This window comes from Scyliorhinus torazame, chromosome 2, assembly GCF_047496885.1.
Source record: "Scyliorhinus torazame isolate Kashiwa2021f chromosome 2, sScyTor2.1, whole genome shotgun sequence".
Classification (NCBI taxonomy): Eukaryota; Metazoa; Chordata; class Chondrichthyes; order Carcharhiniformes; family Scyliorhinidae; genus Scyliorhinus; species Scyliorhinus torazame.
Window position 1 is genome coordinate 270,176,500 of NC_092708.1, and position 26,802 is coordinate 270,203,301.

The 26,802-nt window shown below is 46.8% G+C and overlaps 1 protein-coding gene across 16 annotated transcripts in view; it reads right to left on the minus strand.

The window, feature by feature from the left end:
* The window catches only part of LOC140398474 (coiled-coil domain-containing protein 9B-like), a 426,742-nt gene that overhangs the window by 341,669 nt on the left and 58,271 nt on the right, over positions 1-26,802 (minus strand). The gene's annotated exons all lie outside the window — the stretch shown is intronic.

Below are 26,802 nucleotides of genomic sequence, written 5' to 3' on the forward strand. Positions count from 1 at the left end.
AAATTAAAACAACAAGAATTGGTGAATTCAATTTTAGAATGGACTGTCATATTGCATTATCCCACTCCTGAGTTATATGCAGACAGGCTAAAGCTCCAGACCCAATTTGACTTACATTCCACAAGTAAAGCTGAGTACATGTTACAACGTTCAAGGGAGACAAAGCTGGCTGCCTACTAGCCCACCAGCTCAGGCGCCAGTTCTTTCTCGTTTATCGCCTACATCTATGACTCCTTCAAAATCCTACTAGTGACCCCTCGGATATTAATTTGACCTTTGCTTCCTTTTATTGTAACCTCCATAATTCTCATCTCCCATTGGACAGCATGGCAATGGCTGACTCTTAAATAATTTGGATATCCCATCGGTAGGTATGGGTTGGAGCAGAGATTTGGAGGGTCCTTTGTGCCTGAATGAAATAAACTGCATTAAGTTGATGCAAAGTGGTAAGATCCCAGGCTCTAATTGTTTCCCTATTGACTTTTATATAAGGTTCTCCACTCAGCTTAATCCCCTATTACTACATATATTAATCACTCATTGACTCAGGCTTCCATTTTGCCTGTACTCAAATAAAGACAGGGACCCTGAAGAATGTGACTCGTATCGGCCTCTCTCATAAGGCTGTTAGCTAAGATACTGGTGTGCCATTTGGAGCCAGGTCTTCCTGATATAATATCTGCTGATCAAACTGGCTTTGTAAAGGGATTCCAATTATCCTCTAATGTACATCCGTCTTCTTGACATTACACTTACCCAACTGTCTCGACTGTCCCTGAAGCTGTCTCCTCTCCAGATGCGGAGAAGCTTTTGACCAAGTAGAGTGAGATTATCGGTTTGCAATTTTGGATAAATTTGCGTTTGGTTTAAAATTTACTGAATAGATTTGCCTTCTATACCTCCCCTACTGTGCATGTGTGCAAACTAACTCTCTACAGAGTACTTCCCCTTACCCAGGGGAACCTGTCAAGGACACCCTCTGTCTCCACTGCTTTTTGCCCTGGCGATGGAACCAGTCAATATAAAACCAGTCAAGATTAAAGTAATCCACACTGCTAAAGGGCATCCATCGAACTGATGTGGAGCATTCTGTGTCATTATATGCTGATGACCTCCTATTATATATTACTAACACTGTTGCCTGTGTTAATGGAATAATGAATGTTTTTAGCGCCTTTGACTCATTCCCTGGCTATAAAGTGAATAACAAAAGTGAGTGGTTCCCAATCACCCCACTGCCAAACAAATCCTCTCAGCAGCTTTGCTGTTTCGTATATCTGGTGCTGGTTTTTGCTACTTGGGTGTGAACATAACACTCTCTTGCGACTCCTCATAGAACAAACCTCACAAGCCTGGTTAAATTAAAGTGGATTTACAGCACTGGGATAGTTTGCCTCTTTTCTTAGCTGACAAAATTCAATCTATAAAAATGAACATTCTGGCTAAATTCTGATTTCTTTTTCAATGTCTCCCTATTTTTCTACAAAAATTATTTTTGTTACGAATAACAAGTTGATATCGACATTTATCTGGGTAGGCAAGACTCCTGGAGCCTGTAGAGCGATGCTTCGAAGCAGGAGACTGGTTTGTGTGCTAGCTCTTCCTAACTAACTGTGCTATTATTAGGCAGCCAACATTCAAAAGATTTTAATATGTTGTCATGATCCAAGTATAAACTGGTATCTTATAGAAGCGCATTCCTGCTGCTCATCCTCTGTTCCAGCCTTAATTTGTGCCCTGCTATCCTTTTCCACCCTCTAAATACATGTCAAACCCCATTGTGATTTCTACTTTAAAAATAAGGAAACTATTTCCTCAGCATTTTAAAGTTTCCACTCCTTCACTATTAGGTCCTATTCGTAATAACCACATTCTTGGCCTCCGACTCAACATTTGCTTTGTGAAGGAAGAAGCAACTCAAATGTTTTACTGACCTGTTTGTGGATGAGAACTTTGCCAGCTTCAACGAGCTTACAGCCAAATTTAACCTACCTCAATATAGTCTTTACTGTTATTTTCAAGCCTGTAGTTTTGTTCGCTTGCACTGTTCATCCTTTTCTTCAACTACCTCCAAGTACATTATTGGAAGGGATTTTGTCATTGCCTCGAAACAGCAGTGCTTTTATTTCCAGGGTGTACAATCTCATGCTATCCTCTGACCCTCCCCTCTCCAAAAGATAAGAAATTATTGGGAAGCAGAACTTAAGGGTTCAACCTTGTGGACGACTGGTGGGTCAACAATAATAATAATAATAATAGCTTATTGTCACAAGTAGGCTTCAATGAAGTTACTGTGAAAAGCCCCTAGTCGCCACATTCCGGCACCTGTTCGGGGAGGCTGATACGGGAATTGAACCCGCGCTTCTGCCGTTGTTCTGCATTACAAGCCAGCTGTTTAGCCCACTGTTCTAAACCAGCCCCTGCTGGTTAACTCCACATCCTCCTGCGTTTGGTTATGCTTAATTGAATTTAAAGTTCTAGAATTCACTTTACCAAGACCAGAATTAGAAAGTTTTTCTACAACGCCATCAACAAATGCGACAGATGCTCACTCGCCCCTGCACACCATATCACATGTTTTGGTCGTGCCGGAAACTGGTCATCCTTTTTTGACACTCTTTCCAAAACTCTAGATGTTGACCTTGTTCTTTGATAGCCATATTTGGAATATCATCTGAATTGGTCAGTTTCACTAAGATTAAAGCAGACATCATTGCATTTGCTTCATCAATAGCCCGTAGATGGATTTTATTAATCTGGAAGTCCCCCAAACCACGCACACCTTTATCCTGGCTGGAAGACTTAATGTCTTTTCTATATTTGGAGAAGATCAAGTAAGAAGAGGATCCACTGAGAAATGTTTTTGTAGATGGCAGCCATTTGTCTCTTTCTTTAAAGAGTTAATTATTGTTGACTGTTAATTTCACTGTGTTTTACTTGCATCAATTTTATTTGTCTGTTTACTGGGAGGGGGCTGCATTATGGTACTGCATTGTACTTTGTTTACCTGTTCCTTATCTCTTTTGGAGAATAAAATTATTTATTAAAAAAAAGAAAGGATGAACTGCAAGGTATGCACAAAGCCCTGTGCCAAGTTAGTGAGGGACATCTCCATGGTCCCCAACATTGAACACAAGCAGACCTTCTGGCAAACATTTGGTTATGTACATCCACAATTCCTCTTGTATAGACTGATCCACTGAAGCCCTCATCTTACACGTCTGCAGCAGGGAATGCAACCTCTTCTCCAGTGAGCTTGTACCAGTTATCCTATCCCAAATGCTACCTGCGCCATTTACTGGCTGCACTATCAGCACAGATCCCATATTGGGAATGGCTAGTGCTACTTTCTGTCCCTCTTTGAAGGGAAGATGAACTGAGACAGTAAGAAGCGGTGGAGTCATTTGAAAACTGAATCTGTGTTGAAAATTTAAGAATGGTTAAACATGCAAGAGCATGCACCAAAAGGTTTTCTGCCAAGAAGCTATATTTATATGCTATCTTTAATTGATGAACCATCCCCGGGAACTTTATAATACAAAGTATGACACCAAGCCACATGAGAAGATATTTCTTGCAATGACCAAAAGATTAGCAAAATAGATATGTTTTTAAGAGTATAAGGGAGGAGGGGTGCAGGGAGGAATGGAGATAGGGAGGGTCATGTTCATGGCAGGATTTGGAGATGGGTGAGAATTTTAAAATCAAGACATTACTTAACGGAGAGAAAATGTAGATCAGCAAGCAAACGGGTAATTGGAGAACTGGACTTGCTGTCAGTTAAGTCATGGACGGCATTATTTTGGATGTCCTCGAGGTGACAAAGTGGAAAAATGTGGGAGACCAGCCAGGAGTGCGTTGGAATAGTAAAGTTTAGAGGTAATGAAGCAACTGAGCTGGGACAAGGGAAAAGACAGGCAATGTTATGGAGGTTAAGTAGGCAATGTTAGTGATGGCATGAATAAGAAGTTGAAAGCTCATATCAGGATCAAATGTGGCACCAAGGTTGCAAACAGACAGGCTTAACCTCAGACTGTGAATCAGAAGAGGGATGAAGTTGGCAGCTAGGGAACAGAGTTTGAAGCGGGGACAGAAAACAATGCTTCAATCTTCCCAATATTTAACTGGAGGAAATTTCTGCTCAATCAATACTGGATGGAGGATAAGCAGCCAGATAATTTATCAACAGTGGAAGATCACTGGAGTTCTTTGTGGAAAAGGTGGAATGGGAAGATGTCCTTTATCTGCAATGGGGGTAGAAGCTCTCCAAACATAAGTTCAGGAAGCAGTGGGAAGAAATGGAGGCAGAGTTCAGAATCAAGAGAGTTGCCTCAGGAACATAGATGTATGCAAGACAAAGGTTTAATAATTCACAAGTTCTCAAAATAATGAGTTCAGTTGCATTTCCCCATCCTATAAGCAATAGCTTCATTCAATATCCACCTGTCAACAGTTTCCACCGATCAATACTCTTCAAATCATATGCTTGTGAAGAATTGTCAACAGAAAGAAGCAATCCAAGCAACTATTGATGATTTTTACTTTTACATTTCATATAAATGGCTTAGATGAAAGGACCATGGATATGGTTACCAAATTTGCTGATGATACACATTTGATAGGAAAGCAAGTTGGCTACAAAGGGATATAGGAAGGTTAAATGAGTGGGTAAAGATTTGGCAAATGGAGTATAACGTGGGAAAATTTGAAATGTTTGTTTTGACAAGAATAATAAAAAAGAAAATTATCTAGAGATTGCAGAGCTCTTGAAATGCAGAGGGATCTGGGTGTATTAGTGCACAAATCACAAAAGGTTAATATGCAGGCACAGCAAGTATTTAGGAAAGCTAATAGAATGTTATCATTTATCGTGAGTGGAATTGAACATAAAAGTAGCGAGCTTATGTTTCAGTTATATAGAGCAGTGGTGTAGTGTGTATGGTATCGATCTCGTATTTATTTAAGGAAGCATGCAAATGCATTGGAAGATGTTCAGAGAAGGTTTACAAGACTAATAAGTGGAATGTGCTATTTGTTTTACGAGGAAAGGTTGGACAGGGTGGGTTTGTATCCTCTGGAGTTTAGAAGAGTAAAAGGTGAATTGGAAACATACAAGATCCTGAAGTGTCTTGACCGGTGGATAAGGAAAGGATGTTTCCACTTGGGGGAGAATCTCAGACTAGGGGTCACTATTTAAAATAAGCAGTCATACATTCATAGAATCATAGAATCATAGAATTTACAGTGCAGAAGGAGGCCATTCGGCCCATCGAGTCTGCACCGGCTCTTGTAAAGAGCACCCTACCCAAGGTCAACACCGCCACCCTATCCCCATAACCCAGTAACCCCACCCAACACTAAGGGCAATTTTGGACACTGAGGGCAATTTATCATGGCCAATCCACCTAACCTGCACACCTTTGGACTGTGGGAGGAAACCGGAGCACCCGGAGGAAACCCACGCACACACGGGGAGGATGTGCAGACTCCGCACAGACAGTGACCCAAGCTGGAATCGAACCTGGGACCCTGGAGCTGTGAAGCAATTGTGCTATCCACAAGGCTACCGTGCTGCCCCCAAAGACAGAGATGAGGAGATTTTTTTTCTCTCAGAAAGTAGCGAGTCTTTGGAACTCTCTTCTTTAAAACACAGGTGGGAATGTAGAGTTGGAAGTTTCAATCAGCCATTGTCTTACTAAATGGCGAAGCAGGTTTAAGGGGCTGGTTAGCCTACTCCTGCTCCTAAGTTGCATGTTCATATGATATTCTCATGAAAGCTCAACTGTTTCTCTCACCACAGGTGCTGCTCGACCTGCTAAGTATTTCCAGAATTTTCAGTTTATATTTCAGATTTGGTTAGGTGGAGTTACAGAAGAATGGCCCTATGTAGGGTACTCTTTAGAGGATCGGTGCAGACTCGATGGGCCAAACAGCCTCCTTCTGCTCTGTAGAGATTCTATGATTACCAACTTTCACAGTATTATGCTTCAGTAATCCAAGCATTTTGGCTGCTGCACCAAATGTTTTGATTGGCTCTTGGGAAGGAGAAGTTAGTACTAAGAAAGGGAGTCCAAGATTAAATGGCATGCAAGATAGTTAAAATAGTTGTTTCTTAGGAATTCAGTGATCTAAAAGATTAGACAAATACAGGATAACTAAAGGCATCTAGACATAGACATAGAACATACAGTGCAGAAGGAGGCCATTCAGCCCATCGAGTCTGCACCGACCCACTTAAGCCCTCACTTCCACCCTATCCCCGTAACCCAATAACCCCTCCTAACCTTTTTTGGTCACTAAGGGCAATTTATCACGGCCAATCCACCTAACCTGCACGTCTTTGGACTGTGGGAGGAAACCGGAGCACCCGGAGGAAACCCACGCAGACACGGGGAGAACGTGCAGACTCCGCACAGACAGTGACCCAGCGGGGAATCGAACCTGGGACCCTGGCGCTGTGAAGCCACAGTGCTATCCACTTGTGCTACCGTGCTGCCCTGCCCGTGCTATCTGTGCGGTTTCAAATCACTAGTAGAACATAGAAGACCTACAGTGCAGAAGGAGACCATTTGGCCCATCAAGTCTACACAGAGCCTCCGAAAGAGCACTCTACCCATACCCCTGGCACTGTGGCAGCAATACTAACCACTGTGCCACCGTAAACTGAGATAAGTCTATGATATGGTAAATAAAAAATATTTTCCATACTTCAGATTATACATGATACAATAGGATACTAAATTTTCCTATGGCAAGTTCAAAGTAATGTAGTTAATCAGAATACATTCAAATCACATTCACTAACCGCATAGAAAAGCTCAAAGTTCAAACTGAGATGTCAAAGAGGAATAATTTGCTTAATTTCTTAGAGAAAGCAATCTTGAGTTTCAGAATAAGGAGCAGCGAAAATTCATCCACATTTTAAAATTATAGGAAAAAGGAATTAGAGCTCCTTTACTCAGTCAATTCCCTCTCTGATGTAACCCCCTCCATTTTGTGGGAAATTTGTAAAACTCAGGCTAGTAATAATAATCTTTTATTGTCACAAGTATGAAGTTACTGTGAAAAGTCCCTAGTTGCCACATTCCGACGCCTATTCAGGTAAACTGGTACGGGAATTGAACCTTGTTCTGCATTACAAACTAGCTGTCTAGCCCACGGAGCTAAACGGTTGGTTATTTCTTATACAACCAACAAAAGGCGTAGAATACTGAAACTTCAGTGTCGGCTGGCAGTTAGATTGGGTGAGGTAGAGAGGGAGTATGGTAGGAACTCTAAGCGCTCATTATTGAGGGAGAGTATCTCCTTCATTCCTTGCTGACTCGGCAACGTTTGTTGTGTTATTTGTAAAAATTATAAAGTTTGCAATGCAAAAATTGTATGGGATCGGGAGCAAGTTGAATAAATACTTGGCTTTCTTGACTAGGAATAGGGACTATTCTTGGGCTATCCCCTCAGTACTAGATTCCAAGGGTAACAGATGAAATAAAAATAGAGGTTATTAACAAGGTGTTTAGTGGTTTTTATGCCGAGTTAAATAAACTGGGCCAGTTTGGGGATGCATTGACACTTATGGAGCGCTTCTTCTCTTCCCTCAAGCAGTCTCACATATTGCCCTAAATGCCCCCATCTCTCAGGGGGCAGCAAGTGGCACAGAGGTTTGCACTGCTGCTCACAGCGCCGAGGATCCGGGTTCAATCCTGTCCCCAGGTCACTGTCCGTGTGGAATTTGCACATTCTGTGGGTCTCAACCTCACAATCCAAAAGAGCTGTGCAGGATAGGTGAATTGGCAACACTGAATTGCCTCTTAATTGGATACTCTGAATTTGTTTTTGTTTTTTTAAATGCCCCTATCTCTAAAGGAGAGGTGGCTTTGGCCATTAGGGAGATCCAGGGCCTTAAGGCCCCAGGGCCTGATGGTTTTGGGTACATTGCGAAAAGTGTGGGACCCCCACCTCAAATTTATAAGTTCCGTTCAGTCTGACCTGCTCTGACAAGCCATGCAGCATCGTCTTGAATTTGCTAGACATAATGGTGTGCATCCTATGTCATTTTACCGTGTTGATATCGCTTCATCCTCCACACATACACACCACACTAACACACCACACACAAATTCTATTTGATCTGTTGACGCACTATATTTTAAGAACCACTGTTCTGAGGTTCTCCTGTCTTTTTCTGCTCTTATGTATGCAGAAGTAATTGTTCTGTCCAGTACCAGTTTGTTTTTGAACGTTTGTTGCGTTATTTGTAAAAATTATAAAGCTCTAGTAAAAATATATATATTTAAAAAGTTATAGGAAAACTGATACCATATTTATGAATCTTATTTTTGCAGTCAATGAACTTTAAATGTTATAAGAAGATTGGATAGGGCTTTGAGTCTTGGGAGTCATGTGATGCAAGTGCGGGAGTATTCATATATGAGGTGAAGATAGTTCTGTACTGTGCCTCAGGTTGGGGTTATGTTGTGTTGTGAGGCATATGTATAACATCTTCTTAGAACTGGAGCTCTCGAGTATTTTCTTTGTATTTTTCTAGATTTGTTATGGGGTGGCATAAAAATCCATGATTTGTACCTGCAGAGGTACAGACGGATCTGGTATTCGAGGGGAGGTGGTTACAGTTTGTCATTGTTGCACCCAACTGGAGCTCCTCACAGACCGCATGGTTCGGTTGGAGCAGCAATTGGATGCACTTAGGAGCATGCAGGTGGCGGAAAGCGTCATAGATCGCAGTTATGTAAATGTGGTCACACCCAAGGTGCAGGCAGAGAAATGGGTGACCACCAGAAAGGGCAGGCAGTCAGTGCAGGAATCCCCTGTGGTTGTCCCCCTCTCGAACAGGTATACCCCTTTGGATACTGTCGGGGGGGATAGCCTATCAGGGGAAAACAGCAGCAGCCAGAGCAGTGGCACCACGGCTGGCTCTGATGTTCAGAAGGGAGGGTCAAAGCGCAGAAGAGCAATAGTAATAGGGGACTCTATAGTCAGGGGCACAGATAGGCGCTTCTGTGGACGTGAAAGAGACTCCAGGATGGTATGTTGCCTCCCTGGTGCCAGGGTCCAGGATGTTTCCGAACGGGTAGAGGGCATCCTGAAGGGGGAGGGCAAACAGGCAGAGGTCGTTGTACATATTGGTACTAACGACAAAGGCAGGAAGGGGCATGAGGTCCTGCAGCAGGAGTTCAGGGAGCTAGGCAGAAAGTTAAAAGACAGGACCTCTAGGGTTGTAATCTCGGGATTACTCCCTGTGCCACGTGCCAGTGAGGCTAGAAATAGGAAGATAGAGCAGCTAAACACGTGGCTAAACAGCTGGTGTAGGAGGGAGGGTTTCCGTTATCTGGACCACTGGGAGCTCTTCCGGGGCAGGTGTGACCTATATAAGGACGGGTTACATCTAAACCGGAGAGGCATAAATATCCTGGCCGCGAGGCTTGCTAGTGTCACACGGGAGGGTTTAAACTAGTATGGCAGTGGGGTGGGCACGGGAGCAATAGGTCAGAAGGTGAGAGCATTGAGGGAGAACTAGGGAATAGGGACAGTGGGGCTCTGAGGCAGAGCAGACAGGGAGAAGTTGCTGAACACAGCGGGTCTGGTGGCCTGAAGTGCATGTTTTAATGCAAGAAGTATTACAGGTAAGGCAGATGAACTGAGAGCTTGGATTAGTACTTGGAACTATGATGTTGTTGCCATTACAGAGACCTGGTTGAGGGAAGGGCAGGATTGGCAGCTAAACGTTCCAGGATTTAGATGTTTCAGGCGGGATAGAGGGGGATGTAAAAGGGGAGGCGGAGTTGCGCTACTGGTTAGGGAGAATATCACAGCTGTACTGCCGGAGGACACCTCAGAGGGCAGTGAGGCTATATGGGTAGAGATCAGGAATAAGAAGGGTGCAGTCACAATGTTGGGGGTTTACTACAGGCCTCCCAACAGCCAGCGGGAGATAGAGGAGCAGATAGGTAGACAGATTTTGGAAAAGAGTAAAAACAACAGGGTTGTGGTGATGGGAGACTTCAACTTCCCCAATATTGACTGGGACTCACTTAGTGCCAGGGGCTTAGACGGGGCGGAGTTTGTAAGGAGCATCCAGGAAGGCTTCTTAAAACAATATGTAGACAGTCCAACTAGGGAAGGGGCGGTACTGGACCTGGTATTGGGGAATGAGCCCTGCCAGGTGGTAGATGTTTCAGTAGGGGAGCATTTTGGTAACAGTGACCACAATTCAGTAAGTTTTAAAGTACTGGTGGACAAGGATAAGAGTGGTTCTAGGATGAATGTGCTAAATTGGGGGGGGGGTAGGCTAATTATAACAATATTAGGCGGGAACTGAAGAACATAGATTGGGAGCGGATGTTTGAGGGCAAATCAACATCTGACATGTGGGAGGCTTTCAAGTGTCAGTTGAAAGGAATTCAGGACCGGCATGTTCCTGTGAGGAAGAAGGATAAATACGGCAATTTTCGGGAACCTTGGATAACGAGAGATATTGCAGGCCTCGTCAAAAAGAAAAAGGAGGTAATTGTCAGGGCTAAAAGGCTGGGAACAGACGAAGCCTGCGTGGAATACAAGGAAAGTAGGAAGGAACTTAAGCAAGGAGTCAGGAGGGCTAGAAGGGGTCACGAAAAGTCATTGGCAAATAGGGTTAAGGAAAATCCCAAGGCTTTTTGCACGTACATAAAAAGCAAGAGGGTAGCCAGGGAAAGGGTTGGCCCACTGAAGGATAGGCAAGGGAATCTATGTGCGGAGCCAGAGGAAATGGGCGAGGTACTAAATGAATACTTTGCATCAGTATTCACCAAAGAGAAGAAATTGGTAGATGTTGAGTCTGGAGAAGGGTGTGTAGATAGCCTGGGTCACATTGAGATCCAAAAAGACGAGGTGTTGGGTGTCTTAAAAAATATTAAGGTAGATAAGTCCCCAGGGCCTGATGGGATCTACCCCAGAATACTGAAGGAGGCTGGAGAGGAAATTGCTGAGGCCTTGACAGAAATCTTTGGATCCTCACTGTCTTCAGGGGATGTCCCGGAGGACTGGAGAATAGCCAATGTTGTTCCTCTGTTTAAGAAGGGTAGCAAGGATAATCCAGGGAACTACAGGCCGGTGAGCCTTACTTCAGTGGTAGGGAAATTCTTCGAGACAGGATCTACTCCCATTTGGAAGCAAATGGACGTATTAGTGAGAGGCAGCATGGTTTTGTGAAGGAGAGGTCGTGTCTCACTAACTTGATAGAGTTTTTCGAGGAGGTCACTAAGATGATTGATGCAGGTAGGGCAGTGGATGTTGTCTATATGGACTTCAGTAAGGCCTTTGACAAGGTCCCTCATGGTAGACTAGTACAAAAGGTGAAGTCACACGGGATCAGGGGTGAGCTGGCATGGTGGATACAGAACTGGCTAGGTCATGGAAGGCAGAGAGTAGCAATGGAAGGATGCTTTTCTAATTGGAGGGCTGTGACCAGTGGTGTTCCACAGGGATCAGTGCTGGGACCTTTGCTGTTTGTAGTATATATAAATGATTTGGAGGAAAATGTAACTGGTCTGATTAGTAAGTTTGCAGACGACACAAAGGTTGGTGGAATTGCGGATAGCGATGAGGACTGTCAGAGGATACAGCAGGACTTAGATCATTTGGAGATTTGGGCAGAGAGATGGCAGATGGAGTTTAATCCGGACAAATGTGAGGTAATGCATTTTGGAAGGTCTAATACAGGTAGGGAATATACAGTGAATGGTAGAACCCTCAAGAGTATTGACAGTCAGAGAGATCTAGGAGTACAGGTCCACAGGTCACTGAAAGGGGCAACACAGGTGGAGAAGGTAGTCAAGAAGGCATACGGCATGCTTGCCTTCATTGGCCGGGGCATTGAGTATAAGAATTGGCAAGTCATGTTGCAGCTGTATAGAACCTTAGTTAGGCCACACTTGGAGTATAGTGTTCAATTCTGGTCGCCACACTACCAGAAGGATGTGGAGGCTTTAGAGAGGGTGCAGAAGAGATTTACCAGAATGTTGCCTGGTATGGAGGGCATTAGCTATGCGGTTTGTTCTCACTGGAACGAAGGAGGTTGAGGGGCGACCTGATAGAGGTCTACAAAATTATGAGGGGCATAGACAGAGTGGATAGTCAGAGGCTTTTCCCCAGGGTAGAGGGGTCAATTACTAGGGGGCATAGTTTTGAGGTGAGAGGGGCAAGGTTTAGAGTAGATGTACGAGGCAAGTTTTTTTACGCAGAGGGTAGTGGGTGCCTGGAACTCGCTACCAGAGGGGGTGGTGGAAGCAGGGACGATAGTGACATTTAAGGGACATCTTGACAAATACATGAATAGGATAGGACTAGAGGGATACGGACCCAGGAAGTGTAGAAGATTGTAGTTTAGTCGGGCAGCATGGTCGGCACGGGCTTGGAGGGCCGAAGGGCCTGTTCCTGTGCTGTACATTTCTTTGTTCTTTGTTGTTTGTTGGTGCCTCTGGTGTTGCTGGAGTTGAGGGAAATATGTGCTGCCCCACTTCCGAACAAGACAAAATATTTATCCTGAATTCTTGTAGTTGTTGTGAGCAATCGCTGCGTGGGAAGGTGTGCACCATTTTATCATGTCATCACAGCCTTTTTTTTTTTAAATAATATTTTATTGAACATTTTTGGTCAACCAACACAGTACATTGTGCATCCTTTACACAACATTGTAACAATACAGATAATAATGACCTTTTTTAAATTTAAACAAAAACAACAACAAATAAATAAATATTAAATAACAAAAAATAAAAACTAGCCCTAATTGGCAACTGCCTTGTCTCAGGCCACCCCCCCCCCCCCCATCCCCCCCATCCCTCCCCCCCCCCCCCCCCCAAGTCCTGGGCCGCTGCTGCTGCCTTCTTTGTTCTCCCCTATCTATCTTTCCGCAAGATATTCGACGAACGGTTGCCACCGCCTAGTAAACCCTTGAGCCGACCCCCTTAGGACGAACTTAATCCGCTCTAACTTTATGAACCCCGCCATATCATTTATCCAGGTCTCCACCCCCGGGGGCTTGGCTTCTTTCCACATTAGCAATATTCTGCGCCGGGCTACTAGGGACGCAAAGGCCAAAACATCGGCCTCTTTCGCCTCCTGCACTCCCGGCTCTTGTGCAACCCCAAATATGGCCAACCCCCAGCTTGGTTCGACCCGGACTCCTACTACTTTCGAAAGCACCTTTGTCACCCCCATCCAAAACCCCTGTAGTGCCGGGCATGACCAAAACATATGGGTATGATTCGCTGGGCTTCTCGAGCACCTCGCACACCTATCCTCCACCCCAAAAAATTTACTGAGCCGTGTTCCAGTCATATGTGCCCTGTGTAATACCTTAAACTGAATCAGGCTTAGCCTGGCGCACGAGGACGACGAGTTTACCCTGTTTAGGGCATCTGCCCACATCCCCTCCTCAATCTCCTCCCCTAGCTCTTCTTCCCATTTCCCTTTTAGTTCGTCCATCATAGTCTCCCCTTCGTCTCTCATTTCCCTATATATATCCGACACCTTACCGTCCCCCACCCATTTCTTTGAGATGACTCTGTCCTGCACCTCTTGTGTCGGGAGCTGCGGGAATTCCCTCACCTGCTGCCTCGCAAAAGCCCTCAATTGCATGTACCTGAATGCATTCCCTTGGGGCAACCCATATTTCTCGGTCAGCGCTCCCAGACTCGCAAACTTCCCATCCACAAATAGATCTTTCAATTGCGTTATACCTGCTCTTTGCCACATTCCATATCCCCCATCCATTCCCCCCGGGGCAAACCTATGGTTGTTTCTTATCGGGGACCCCCCCAGTGCTCCGGTCTTTCCCCTATGTCGTCTCCACTGTCCCCAAATCTTCAGTGTAGCTACCACCACCGGACTCGTGGTATAGTTCCTTGGTGAGAACGGCAATGGGGCTGTCACCATAGCCTGCAGGCTGGTCCCCCTACAGGACGCCCTCTCTAATCTCTTCCACGCCGCTCCTTCCTCCTCTCCCATCCACTTACTCACCATTGAAATATTAGCGGCCCAATAATACTCACTTAGGCTCGGTAGTGCCAGCCCCCCCCTATCCCTACTACGCTGTAAGAATCCCTTCCTCACTCTCGGAGTCTTCCCGGCCCAAACAAAACCCATGATACTCTTTTCTATCCTTTTGAAAAAAGCCTTCGTGATCACCACCGGGAGACACTGAAACACAAAAAGGAATCTCGGGAGGACCACCATCTTAACTGCCTGCACCCTCCCTGCCATTGACAATGCTACCATATCCCATCTCTTGAAATCTTCCTCCATCTGTTCCACCAACCGCGTCAAATTTAGCCTGTGCAATGTGCCCCAATTCTTAGCTATCTGGATCCCCAGGTAACAAAAGTCTCTTGTTACCTTCCTCAACGGTAGGTCTTCTATTTCTCTACTCTGCTCCCCTGGATGCACCACAAACAGCTCACTCTTTCCCATGTTCAATTTATACCCTGAAAAATCCCCAAACTCCCCAAGTATCCGCATTATTTCTGGCATCCCCTCCGCTGGATCCGCCACATATAGTAGCAGATCATCCGCATATAAAGATACCCGGTGTTCTTCTCCTCCCCTAAGTATTCCCCTCCATCCCTTGGAACCTCTCAGCGCTATCGCCAGGGGCTCAATCGCCAGTGCAAACAGTAATGGGGACAGAGGACATCCCTGCCTTGTCCCTCTATGGAGCCGAAAATATGCCGATCCCCGTCCATTCGTGACCACACTCGCCACTGGGGCCCTATACAACAGCTGCACCCATCTAACATACCCCTCTCTGAACCCAAATCTCCTCAACACCTCCCACAGATAATCCCACTCCACTCTATCAAATGCTTTCTCGGCATCCATCGCCACTACTATCTCCGTTTCACCCTCTGGTGGGGCCATCATCATTACCCCTAACAACCTCCGTATGTTCGTGTTCAGCTGTCTCCCCTTCACAAACCCAGTTTGGTCCTCATGAACCACCCCCGGGACACATTCCTCTATTCTCATTGCCATTACCTTGGCCAAGACCTTGGCATCTACATTGAGGAGGGAGATTGGTCTGTAGGACCCGCATTGTAGCGGATCCTTTTCCTTCTTTAAAAGAAGCGATATCGTTGCTTCTGACATAGTCGGGGGCAGTTGTCCCCTTTCCTTTGCCTCGTTGAAGGTCCTCGTCAGTAGCGGGGCGAGCAAGTCCAAATATTTTCTGTAAAATTCAACTGGGAATCCGTCCGGTCCCGGGGCCTTTCCCGTCTGCATGTTCCTAATTCCTTTCACCACTTCTTCTACCGTGATCTGTGCTCCCAATCCCATCCTTTCCTGCTCTTCCACCTTGGGAATTTCCAGCCGATCCAAAAACTCCATCATTCTCTCCCTCCCATCCGGGGGTTGAGCTTCATACAATTTTTTATAAAATGTCTTAAACACTTCATTCACTCTCTCCGCTCCCCGCTCCGTCTCTCCATCTTCGTCTCTCACCCCCCCTATTTCCCTCGCTGCTCCCCTTTTCCTCAATTGGTGTGCCAGCAATCTGCTCGCCTTCTCTCCATATTCATACTGTACACCCTGCGCCTTCCTCCATTGTGCCTCTGCAGTGCCTGTGGTCAGCAAGTCAAATTCCACATGCAGCCTTTGCCTTTCCCTATACAGTCCCTCCTCCGGTGCTTCCGCATACTGTCTGTCCACCCTCAAAAGTTCTTGCAACAACCGCTACCGTTCCTTACTCTCCTGCTTCCCTTTATGTGTCCTTATTGATATCAGCTCCCCCCTAACCACCGCCTTCAACGCCTCCCAGACCACTCCCACCTGAACCTCCCCATTGTCATTGAGTTCCAAGTACTTTTCAATGCATCCCCTCACCCTTAAGCACACCCCCTCATCCGCCATTAGTCCCATATCCATTCTCCAGGGTGGACGCCCTCTTGTTTCCTCCCCTATCTCCAAGTCTACCCAGTGTGGGGCATGATCCGAAATGGCTATAGCCGTATATTCCGTTCCCCTCACCCTCGGGATCAATGCCCTACCCAACACAAAAAAGTCTATGCGTGAATAGACTTTATGGACATAGGAGAAAAACGAGAACTCCTTACTCCTAGGTCTACTGAATCTCCACGGGTCCACCCCTCCCATCTGCTCCATAAAATCCTTAAGCACCTTGGCTGCTGCCGGCCTCCTACCAGTCCTGGACTTCGACCTATCCAGCCTTGGTTCCAACACCGTGTTAAAGTCTCCCCCCATTATCAGCTTTCCGGTCTCTAGGTCTGGGATGCGTCCTAGCATTCGCCTCATAAAATTGGCATCGTCCCAATTCGGGGCATACACGTTTACCAACACCACCATCTCTCCCTGTAATTTGCCACTCACCATCACGTATCTGCCCCCGTTATCCGCCACTATAGTCTTTGCCTCGAACATTACCCACTTCCCCACTAATATAGCCACCCCCCTGTTTTTCGCATCCAGCCCCGAATGGAACACCTGCCCTACCCATCCTTTGCGCAACCTAACCTGATCTATCAGTTTCAGGTGCGTTTCCTGTAACATGACCACATCTGCTTTAAGTTTCTTAAGGTGTGCGAGTACTCGTGCCCTCTTTATCGGCCCGTTAAGCCCCCTCACGTTCCACGTGATCAGCCGAGTTGGGGGGCTTCCCACCCCCCCCCCCCCCCCCCCCCCCGCCCCCTTGCCGGTTAGCCATCATCTTTTTCCAGCTTCTCGCCCAGTTCCCACGCGGCTGTATTTCTCCCAGACGGTGCCCCCCCGCCCATTCTTTCCCGCACCCACTCCCCCCTTTCCCCAGCAGCAGCAACCCAGTAATTCCCCCCTCCCCCCCCCCCCCGCTAGACCCCCCGCTAGCGTAATTACTCCCCCCATGTTGCTCCCAGAAGTCAGCAAACTCTGGCTGACCTCGGCTTCCCCCCGTGATCACGGCTCGCCCCGTGCGGCGCCCCCTCCTTCCTGCTTCTCTATTCCTGCCATAATTATCATAGCGCGGGAACCAAGCCCGCGCTTCTCCCTCGGCCCCGCCTCCCATGGCCAACGCCCCATCTCCTCTCCCTCCCCACCTCCCCCCATCACCACCTGTGGGAGAAAGAAAAGTTACCATACCGCAGGATTAATCATACAATCCCTCTTCGCCCCCCCCCCCCCCACTCGTCCCACCACTTTGTCCAAACGTTCATTTTCGTAGTCCAATCATTCCAATTTTTCTTCTACAATAAAAGTCCACGCTTCATCCGCCGTCTCAAAGTAGTGGTGCCTCCCTTGATATGTGACCCACAGTCTTGCCGGTTGCAGCATTCCAAACTTTATCTTTTTTTTTGTGAAGTACCGCTTTGGCCCGATTAAAGCTCGCCCTCCTTCTCGCCACCTCCGCACTCCAATCTTGATAGACGCGGATCACCGCGTTCTCCCATTTACTACACCGAGTTTTCTTCGCCCATCTAAGGACCATTTCTCTATCCTTAAAACGGAGAAATCTCACCACTATGGCTCTGGGAGCTTCTCCTGCTCTCGGTCCTCGCACCATAACTCGGTATGCTCCCTCCACCTCCAACGGACCCGTCGGGGCCTCCACTCCCATTAACGAGTGCAGCATCGTGCTCACATATGCCCCGACGTCCGCCCCCTCCACACCTTCAGGAAGGCCAAGAATCCTCAAGTTGTTCCTCCTTGCGTTATTTTCCAGTGCCTCCAACCTCTCCACAGATCGTTTCTGGTGTGCCTCCTGTATCTCCGACTTCACCACCAGGCCCTGTATGTCGTTTTCATTCTCTGCTGCTTTCGCCTTCACGACCCGAAGCTCCTGCTCCTGGGCCTTTTGTTCCTCTTTCAGCCCTTCAATCGCCTGTAATATCGGGGCCAACAACTCTTTCTTCATTTCCTTTTTTATCTCCTCCACGCAGCGTTTCAAAAACTCTTGTTGTTCAGGGCCCCATATGAAACTGCCACCTTCCGACGCCATCTTGGTTTCTGCTTGCCTTCCTTGCCGTTGTTCCAAAGGATCCGCTGCAATCCGGCCACTTTCCTCTCCTTTTTCCATCCGTGTCCAGGGGGAACACCCTTCTGGTTTACCGCACGGTGTTTTCAACCGTTAAAATTGCCGTTGGGGCTCCTATCAAGAGCCCAAAAGTCCGTTTCACAGGGAGCTGCCGAAACGTGCGACTCAGCTGGTCATCGCCGCACCCGGAACATGTCATCACAGCCTTATCCTTTTCTCCTTTCTTCATTGGTGGTGCAGATAGTTGCACAGAATGGAGTCTAATGAATATATTGGGCCAGCTGTATTGCTGTTCTCCTGTCCCCCGTTTCCATGCATGTGTGAGACTGTTCTTTCTTGTTGAGCTGCACCATTTCTGTAGTTTTGCTGCATTGTTTATTAAAATTAAAAACCTCAATAAAAATACTTTCTTAAAAAAATCGAGTCTTTCTCTTCCCATATTTAGCAGCAGCCAACAACTATTACCAATGAAGCTAATTTGGCAGTATTAGGGCTAGACCGTTCAGGAGAGATGTTAGGAAGCACTTCTTCACACAAAGAGTGGTAAAGATTTGGAACTCTCTCCTACAAACAGTAGTTGAAGCTAGAATAGTTGTTCATTTTAAATCTGACATAGATTGATTTTCGTTAAGCAAAGATATTAAGGCAAGTATATGGAGTTCGGCCACAGACCAGCTATGATCTCATTATATTGCAGGACAGGCTCAAGGGGCTGAATGACCTACTCCTGTTCCTATGTATTGAGCAATGCATTTTATAGTCCCTCCAGGCACATTTGACAAGCTGAGTGGACAAATGCATGGCAGATGCAGAATAACGTAAATAAATGTGAGGTTATCCACTTTGGTAGCAAAAATTATCTGAACGGCTATAAATGTAGAGAGGGGATTGTGCAACAAGACCTAGGTGTCCTTGTTCACCAGTCGCTGAAGGTGAAGGTAAGCATGCTGGTGCAGCAGGCAGCAAAGAAGGCAAGTGGTACGTTAGCGTTCATCGTGAGAGGATTTTTAAATAATAATCTTTATTGTCTTACATTGCAATGAAGTTACTGTGAAAAGCCCCTAGTCACCACATTCTGGCACCTATTCGGGTACACAGAGGGAGAATTTAGAATGCCCAAATTACCGAACAGCACGTCTTTCGGGACTAGTGGGAGAAAAACGGAGCACCCGGAAGAAATCCACGCAGACACGGGGAGAACGTGCAGATTCTGCACAGACAGTGACCCAGCCAGGAATCAAACCTGGGACCTTGGTGCTGTGAAGCCACAGTGCTACCGTGCTGCCCTACTGTGCTACCGTGTTGCCCTGAGTGCAGGATTGGAGTACAGGAGCAGGGATGTCTTGCTACAATTACTTTGGTGGGGGCCTCCTGGGATATGTAAGTTTCAGGGCAATCCTCCATATTTTTAAAAGGACTCAGGAGAAACCTGACATTTTAAAGTGGCCAACTGTGGCTGCTAGGTGACAAAACCTCCCAGAAGGCTCGGCAGGACTAACCTAAACTGCCTGTGGATTGGGCTCAGGAAAGGTGCAAGCCACAGGAATCCAGATGCAGCAAAGACACAGACACACCGGTGGTCTAATCACCAGAAGAACAAAGGGAGATGGCGATCAGCAGACGAGAAGAAAACAGCCCAGCAGGGAGACAATGGCCACGCAATCAGCCCCATAACAGAAAACAAAAGACCCAACCTGTTAATGGGATATCGTTCAGGAAGCTCCGGACAAACATCAACAGTTGGTTAAAATTGGCCGACAAGCATTAAACAGGTCATTGAAATCGACAAGCAACAGGGTAAGGCAGTTTCAGCCAAAACCGAAACTGCCAGTGTCCAGAAATCCATTGTCCTTGAAATTGCTTAGGGGGCGGGATCAGCCTTTTGAAATTGACTTTTAAAAGAGACATGCTGGTGGGGAAAAGGGGAGCTTTTTAGTTTTGTAGAATCGTGACACGAGGGAAGACCAGCCTGCACCCCCTTTTCAACCCAAGGAAGGAAGCACCCGGAGACGAGAGAGCCCCCTAGGATTGTAAGTATCCTCAGCCAACTTGTTGAAGTTCCCGAACTAAGATAGGAGTAGAGGCAAGGGAGGGGGGTAGCGTTTTAAACTCCGGTAATCTTTTGCTCATCTGTAAAATTGTGCAAAGGAAGATTTTCGTTGTATCCGTTAGTATTTTTCTCCCGTAGTAATAAGATAAAGCATAAGTTTTATTCATGTGTGATGTGATATTGGAGAGGTTGATTTTGGTGTTGTAAAGTAAATTGTAAGTTTGAAACTTGTTTGGATCTGTCTTGTTCCTTTTTTTTCCCCTCTCACTGACACGCTCTGGCAAGGTCACAACTTTTATCCTCGACCATAATTCCGGAGTCGAGAACCGAGGGTGATCTGGGCGCCTCGAAACGCTCACTCAAGGGAGACTACTGGTTAGGCATAAACAGTGTGATCTCTCTTTTTCTCTCTTGGGGAACTACTCGAGTGGAGTAGGTACAGGGTGGCAGTTTGTCCCACCGACAAGAGAGAGAATCACCCAGGCATTGGTGGTGGTTCTGGGATAGCTGTGTGATAAAGTATCAGGGTACCGGTTAGATAGAAACGGTGAGCCTGGTTCAGCGCTCTCTCCTGCGGAGTTGCCGCAGTGCGGCATTCCCCGGCCTTCGAAATTCCGAGGCTTGTAGGAGAGACACTCCCAGCTATCGGCAGACCCCCAAACACCGGCCTGTAAGTGGAGTAAAGAGAAGGAAACCCCTATAGATAGTGTGCATTTTTGTCTCCTTATCTGAAGAAGAATGTTACTGTTATAGAGGAAGTGCAGAGAAGGTTTACCAGAATGATTCCTGGGATGGCAGGATTGACATATGTGGAGAGGTTCAGAGTCAGTTACGGTTATATTCATTGGAGTTTTAAAGAAAGAGGGATCTATTATAAGCTTATAAAATTCTAATAGGACTAGTTAGTAAGATGTAGGAAGGAAGTTCCCGATGGTGGGGGAGTCCAGAGCCTCTCGGTCATTTAGGACTGAGCCGTGGAGAAATGTCTTCACACAGAGTGGTGAGCCTGTGGAATTTTCTACCACAGGAAGTAGCTGAGGCCAAAACATTGTATGTTTTCAAGGAGTTAGATATAGCTCTTGGGGCTAAAGGGATCAAACGATATGGGGGAAGGCTAAACAGGTTGTGGAGCTGGATGATCAGCCATGATCATAATGAATGAAGGAGCAGGCTCGGTGGGCCAGCCTCTTCCTATTTTCTCTCTTTCTATACTTTCGCTGAACAAGTGTAAAAAAAATCATGTTCATCTGTACAAAGAGCATCATTAATCATTTATTCGTCTATTTTCAATGGATAAAATACTAACACAAGCACCCGCTGCCACAAGTTGCATCTCCATTTAGACAATATGGTCCTGATATTAAGTTGAAAAGCCCAGATATTAACTTCTAGATTTGCTCAAGCGAGAGTTGGACATCACATGGGAACTCACAAATAAATTCATGTTTATAGCATGCTAACACAAATACCTCATTATAATTTTACTTCCAGATATGGTGTCAATTGTGCATGCAGCACAGACGTGTTGTTGACCTACAAGATGCAATCTCAACTTTGGTATTTAAGAGAATTCAAAAGATGAAATTTGGAGGAGGTGGTAGTTGGAAGCAAGTGAGGAAGAGCTTTGACAATTGATTCATAATGGGAAAACGTTGTGTTCTGTTTTAATGACACTTTGCTTAATGGACTGAAGGCAGTAAGTGTCATAATATCCACTCATGTATATAATGAGATGCAGACAGGCAGTGATTGACACACAGGATAACCAATGAACAAACACGACACATAACAACCAATCACCAGGCAGGACAACACCACTATAAAGCACACAGGGCATTAAGACTCTCCCTCTCTCTACAGAACACAGCTACTGAGATAGTAAGAGTGCACAAGCCAGTGAGCACTATCACCATGAGGTAGAGAGTTAGTCTGGTCAAGCCAGTAGGAGGTTATCAGTTAGATTGATAGAGTGTCAACTCACAGCAGACTATGTACTGCAATCAGCAAGTTCAATAAAACAGTGTTGGACCATCTCCTGTGTCAGAAGCCTGTTTCTAGTTTCACTGCATCCAGTTGCAGTCAACGTTGAACCAACTTACTTAACACATTATGGTACCAGAGTGCTATTAATCCTAATGAACCTACCTCGAGTGCATCTGCAACGACCAGCAAGCAGCCATCCAACAGCATGGAAAAGATCCAGCTTCCTTCGCAACTCCGGATCTCCGGCAACCTCGGCGCCAACTGGAAAGTCTTCAAACAAAAGTTCCTCCTGTACATTGAGGCCTCCGATCTCGAGGCAGCATCGGATCCCAGAAAGATCGTGCTGTTCCTGTCGATTGCGGGGGATCATGCCATCTACATCTATAATTCGCTTACGTTTGCCGATGGCAAAGACAAGACAAAATTCAAGACAGTTCTGCTGAAATTCGAGAGCCACTGCGACATTGAGGTGAATGAGAGCTTTGAACGGTACATCTTCCAACAGAGGCTTCAAGGTAAAGATGACCCTTTTCAGTCCTTCTTGACCCATCTCTGCATCCTAGCGCAGTCATGTAATTATGACTCAACGACTGATTCCATGATCCGGGATCAGGTCGTTTTCAGGGTCCAGTACGACTCCCTGCGGGAGCAGCTCCTCAAAATCAAACAGTTGACCCTCTCCGTCGCCATCGAAACGTGTGTTGTCCATGAGCATGCCAGAAATCGCTACTCCCGCATCAGGGCGGCAGCACCTGCAAAACTGGCCTCCCAAGAGGCAGAAAGGGTGCAGGCCATAGCAAAAATGCTAGGCCTGAGCATCGAGGAGAGTGGCCGTTTCGCGCACTTTTCTCGGGTCCCCACGCATGTGCGCCACGACCGGGTGGACGATGAGGCCGAAGACCCAGAGGCGCATGCGCGAACGTCGGCCAACCACACTGCGTATATGCGCGATGGCGCACTGAACGTGCCGACGTCAGCGTCATGACGTGTTCGAATTGTGGCTCCGCCCATTTAAAGCGGCAATGTCCAGCCAAAGGCAGGCGATGTCTACAGTGTGGAAAGCCTGGCCACTACGCGGCCTTCTGCAGGTCCGCTCCACCGAACAGCAGCCAGCGATCCCAGCTGCAGCGCAGACGTGTCCTCTGCATACAACACGGCATGCAGGATTCTGATCCGGACAGCCCAACGGACCCCAATGCGGACTGCCTCGAGTCTCCATATCGGGTGGGCATCATCACCACACGCGAGTGGGTCTCTACCGTGCCTGCCAACCGCCTTCCGATCCACAGTGTGGATCCTGACGACGAGTGGTGAGCCGTCATCACGGTCAACCAGTCTCGCATCCGATTTATATTGGACACTGGCGCGTCTGCAAACCTCATATCACAGTCGGACCTCGACAGCATCCGACACCAACCTAGCATTCTTCCACCAGCCTGCCAGCTCCTTGACTACAATGGTAATGCCATAGCTGCCAGTGGGTCATGTCAGCTAGGTGTCTCTCGCAAGGCAATCAAGGCGACGTTGAGATTCAAGATCGTCCGGCCTGACAAGGCATCCCTGCTCGGTGCTCGCACATGCAAACTCCTAAATCTGGTACAGTGAGTTCATGCCATGTCCTCGACACCGGCGACGGCCTCACCTAATGCGAATCTCCAGGCTGAGATAGACGACATTCTCACACAATACCACATTGTGTTTGATGGGGTGGGCACGCTCCCATATCGCTACAAGATATTGCTCAAGCCGAATGCCACCCCAGTCATCCATGCACCACGTCGGGTGCCGGCTCCTCTTAAGGATCGTCTCAAAACGCAGCTACGAGAGCTCCAAGGTCAGGGCATCATCTCAAAGGTCACGGAACCCACAGACTCGGTCAGCTCCATGGTCTGTGTCAAGAAACCCTCTGGCGAACTCCGCATTTCCATTGATCCCAAAGACCTGAATCACAACATCATGCGAGAGCATTACCCCATCCCGAAGCGTGAAGAATTGACCTGTGAGATGGCTCACGCTAAATTCTTTACCAAGCTGGACGCCTCCCATGGCTTCTGGCAAATTCAGCTGGACGAGTCCAGTCGGAAGCTGTGCACTTTTAACACTCCGTTCGGCAGGTATTGCTACAACCGCATGCCTTTTGGTATCATAGCAGCTTCCGAAGTATTTCATCGCATAATGGAGCAAATGATGGAGGGCATTGAGGGGGTGCGAGTCTATGTGGACGACGTGATCATCTGGTCCACGACGCCGGAGGATCACATTGCTCACCTCAAACAGGTTTTCAGAGGATTCATAAAAATGGCCTCCATCTCAACAGGGCCAAATGCTCGTTTGGGCGGTCCGCTATCAAGTTTTTAGGTGACCACATTCCACAGCAAGGTGTGCAACCTGACGCCGACAAGGTGCTGGCAATCAATGCCATGAAGACACCAGAGAACAAAAAGGCGGTCCTCCACTTCCTCGGGATGGTAAATTTTATCAGAAAATTCATTCCCAACATGGCATCCCACACCACGGCCCTCCGGCACCTAGTTAAAATGTCGACAGTGTTCCAGTGGCTTCCCGCACATCAAGCGGAGCTTGAGCGGAAGGCGAAGCTCACCACAGGTGTTCTTTGACCCAACCAAGGTATCCACAGACGCAAGCCAGGACGGCATTGGGGCGGTGCTCCTCCAGCGAGATGATTCCTCGTCCTGGGCTCCAGTGGCATATGCCTCCAGGACCATGACTCCGACAGAACAACGGTATGCCCAGATCGAAAAGGAGTGTCTGGGTCTCCTGACAGGAATAGTCAAGTTTCATGACTACGTATATGGTCTGGAAACAGACCACAGGCCTTTAGTCCACATAATCCAGAAGGATTTAAATGACATGACACCTCGGCTGCAGCGAATTCTTCTTTGTCTCCGCCGATATGACTTCGAACTCGTCTCTCCATCGGGCAAGGAGCTGATCATCGCGGATGCCCTATCCCGATCCATCACCATGCCGTGTGAACCGGGCGACTTCATTCGCCACATTGAGGCACAGGTGCAGTTGTGTGCCAGCAACCTCTCAGCCACTGATGAACGAGTTGTCCAGATACGCGAAGAAACTGCCAAAGAGCCTGTACTGCAACGCGTGATGCAATACCTTGCCATGGCTGCCCCCAGTTCTTCAACGTTAAGGACGAGTTAACTGTTGTCGAGGGGATCCTTCTTAAACTAGATAGAATTGTCATTCCCCAAAGCATGCAAGCCATGGTGCTCAGACAGATCCATGAGGGTCACCTTGGGGTCGGAAAATGTCGACGCCTTCCCATGTACATATGTTCATTCACTCACCACTTGTATATAATCATGCATGTATATATATCGCCACATTCCAAACTTTACTTCAAAAAGGGGAGACGTCATAATATCCACTCATGTATATAATGAGATGCAGACAGGCAGTGATTGACACACAGGATAACCAATGAACACACACGACACATAACAACCAATCACCAGACAGGACAACACCACTATAAAGCACACAGGGCATTAAGACTCTCCCTCTCTCTACAGGACACAGCTACTGAGATAGAAAGAGTGCACAAGCCAGTGAGCACTATCACCATGAGGTAGAGAGTTAGTCTGGTCAAGCCAGTAGGAGGTTATCAGTTAGATTGATAGAGTGTCAACTCACAGCAGACTATGTACAGCAATCAGGAAGTTCAATAAAACAGTGTTGGACCATCTCCTGTGTCAGATGCCGGTTTCTAGTTTCACTGCATCCAGTTGCAGTCAACATTGAACCAACTTACTTAACACATCAGTAAGGAGTCAGAGTTACTCTCCCCCAGTAAGAGGAAGAAAGTGCTGCTACAAAGCGGACATGGCTGAAGGTGGTCCAGGAAGTCATCAGCAAAAACATTGAATCATGCTCATGGACTCAGTGTAGGAAGCACTTTACCAACCATAACAGATCAGGAAGGAACTCCTGCTTTGTGCATCACCCATTACGACCTTCACTCTGCCTGGTCACGCCTACTCCATCACATCACTGCTCACTTATCTTGGAAGAGCACCCATCTTTCGCGTTCAATGTATTTCCAGATTTATCCATCCACCGTTCCACTCACCCTCATTCTTCATGGAATGTTTCAGGAAACCTGGGAAGCCCATGGACGTGCCAATAAATTTAAAAGACTATTGAAATAATTACTAATCCATATGTTAATAGGTAATCTACCAGTCCGAAAGTCTTTGCACACAACCACCCTAATGTGCACAAGTTAAAGTCGGAAGTCAGCAGATTGGAGCGGACTTCCAGGCCTGTTTGCATTTCTGCCAACTTTAACACCCATTTGCACGTAAACCCACTCCTTCATGTTAAAATTCCACCCTATGACCCTGATATTACAAAGATTTGAAGGAGAGGGATGGTTGTAGCTGGGTAGCCCAGAGGTGCAGGTTTAAATTTAAACTAATCCATTTCCCCATGACATGCAGCCAGATTAGAAGATTGGCAATCAGGAAGGCTTGCAGTCAGGGAGCAGAGATATCAATGGTCAGATGGTGGGAAGATTCAAATTGGGGAGAGATCTGAGGGTGATCAAGATTGGAAAGAGATCAGAAATTCATGGTCCCAAAGTTGTCAAGTAGAGTAAATTAGAAGCCTTGGGGAGACTGTTAGACCACCAGGGCGGTGGCGGTTTGTGGTGTAGTCAGCTAATCAAGGGGAAATATTGTTTGCATGATGCAGGGTCCTGCATCTCCTGGCCCACAAGCAG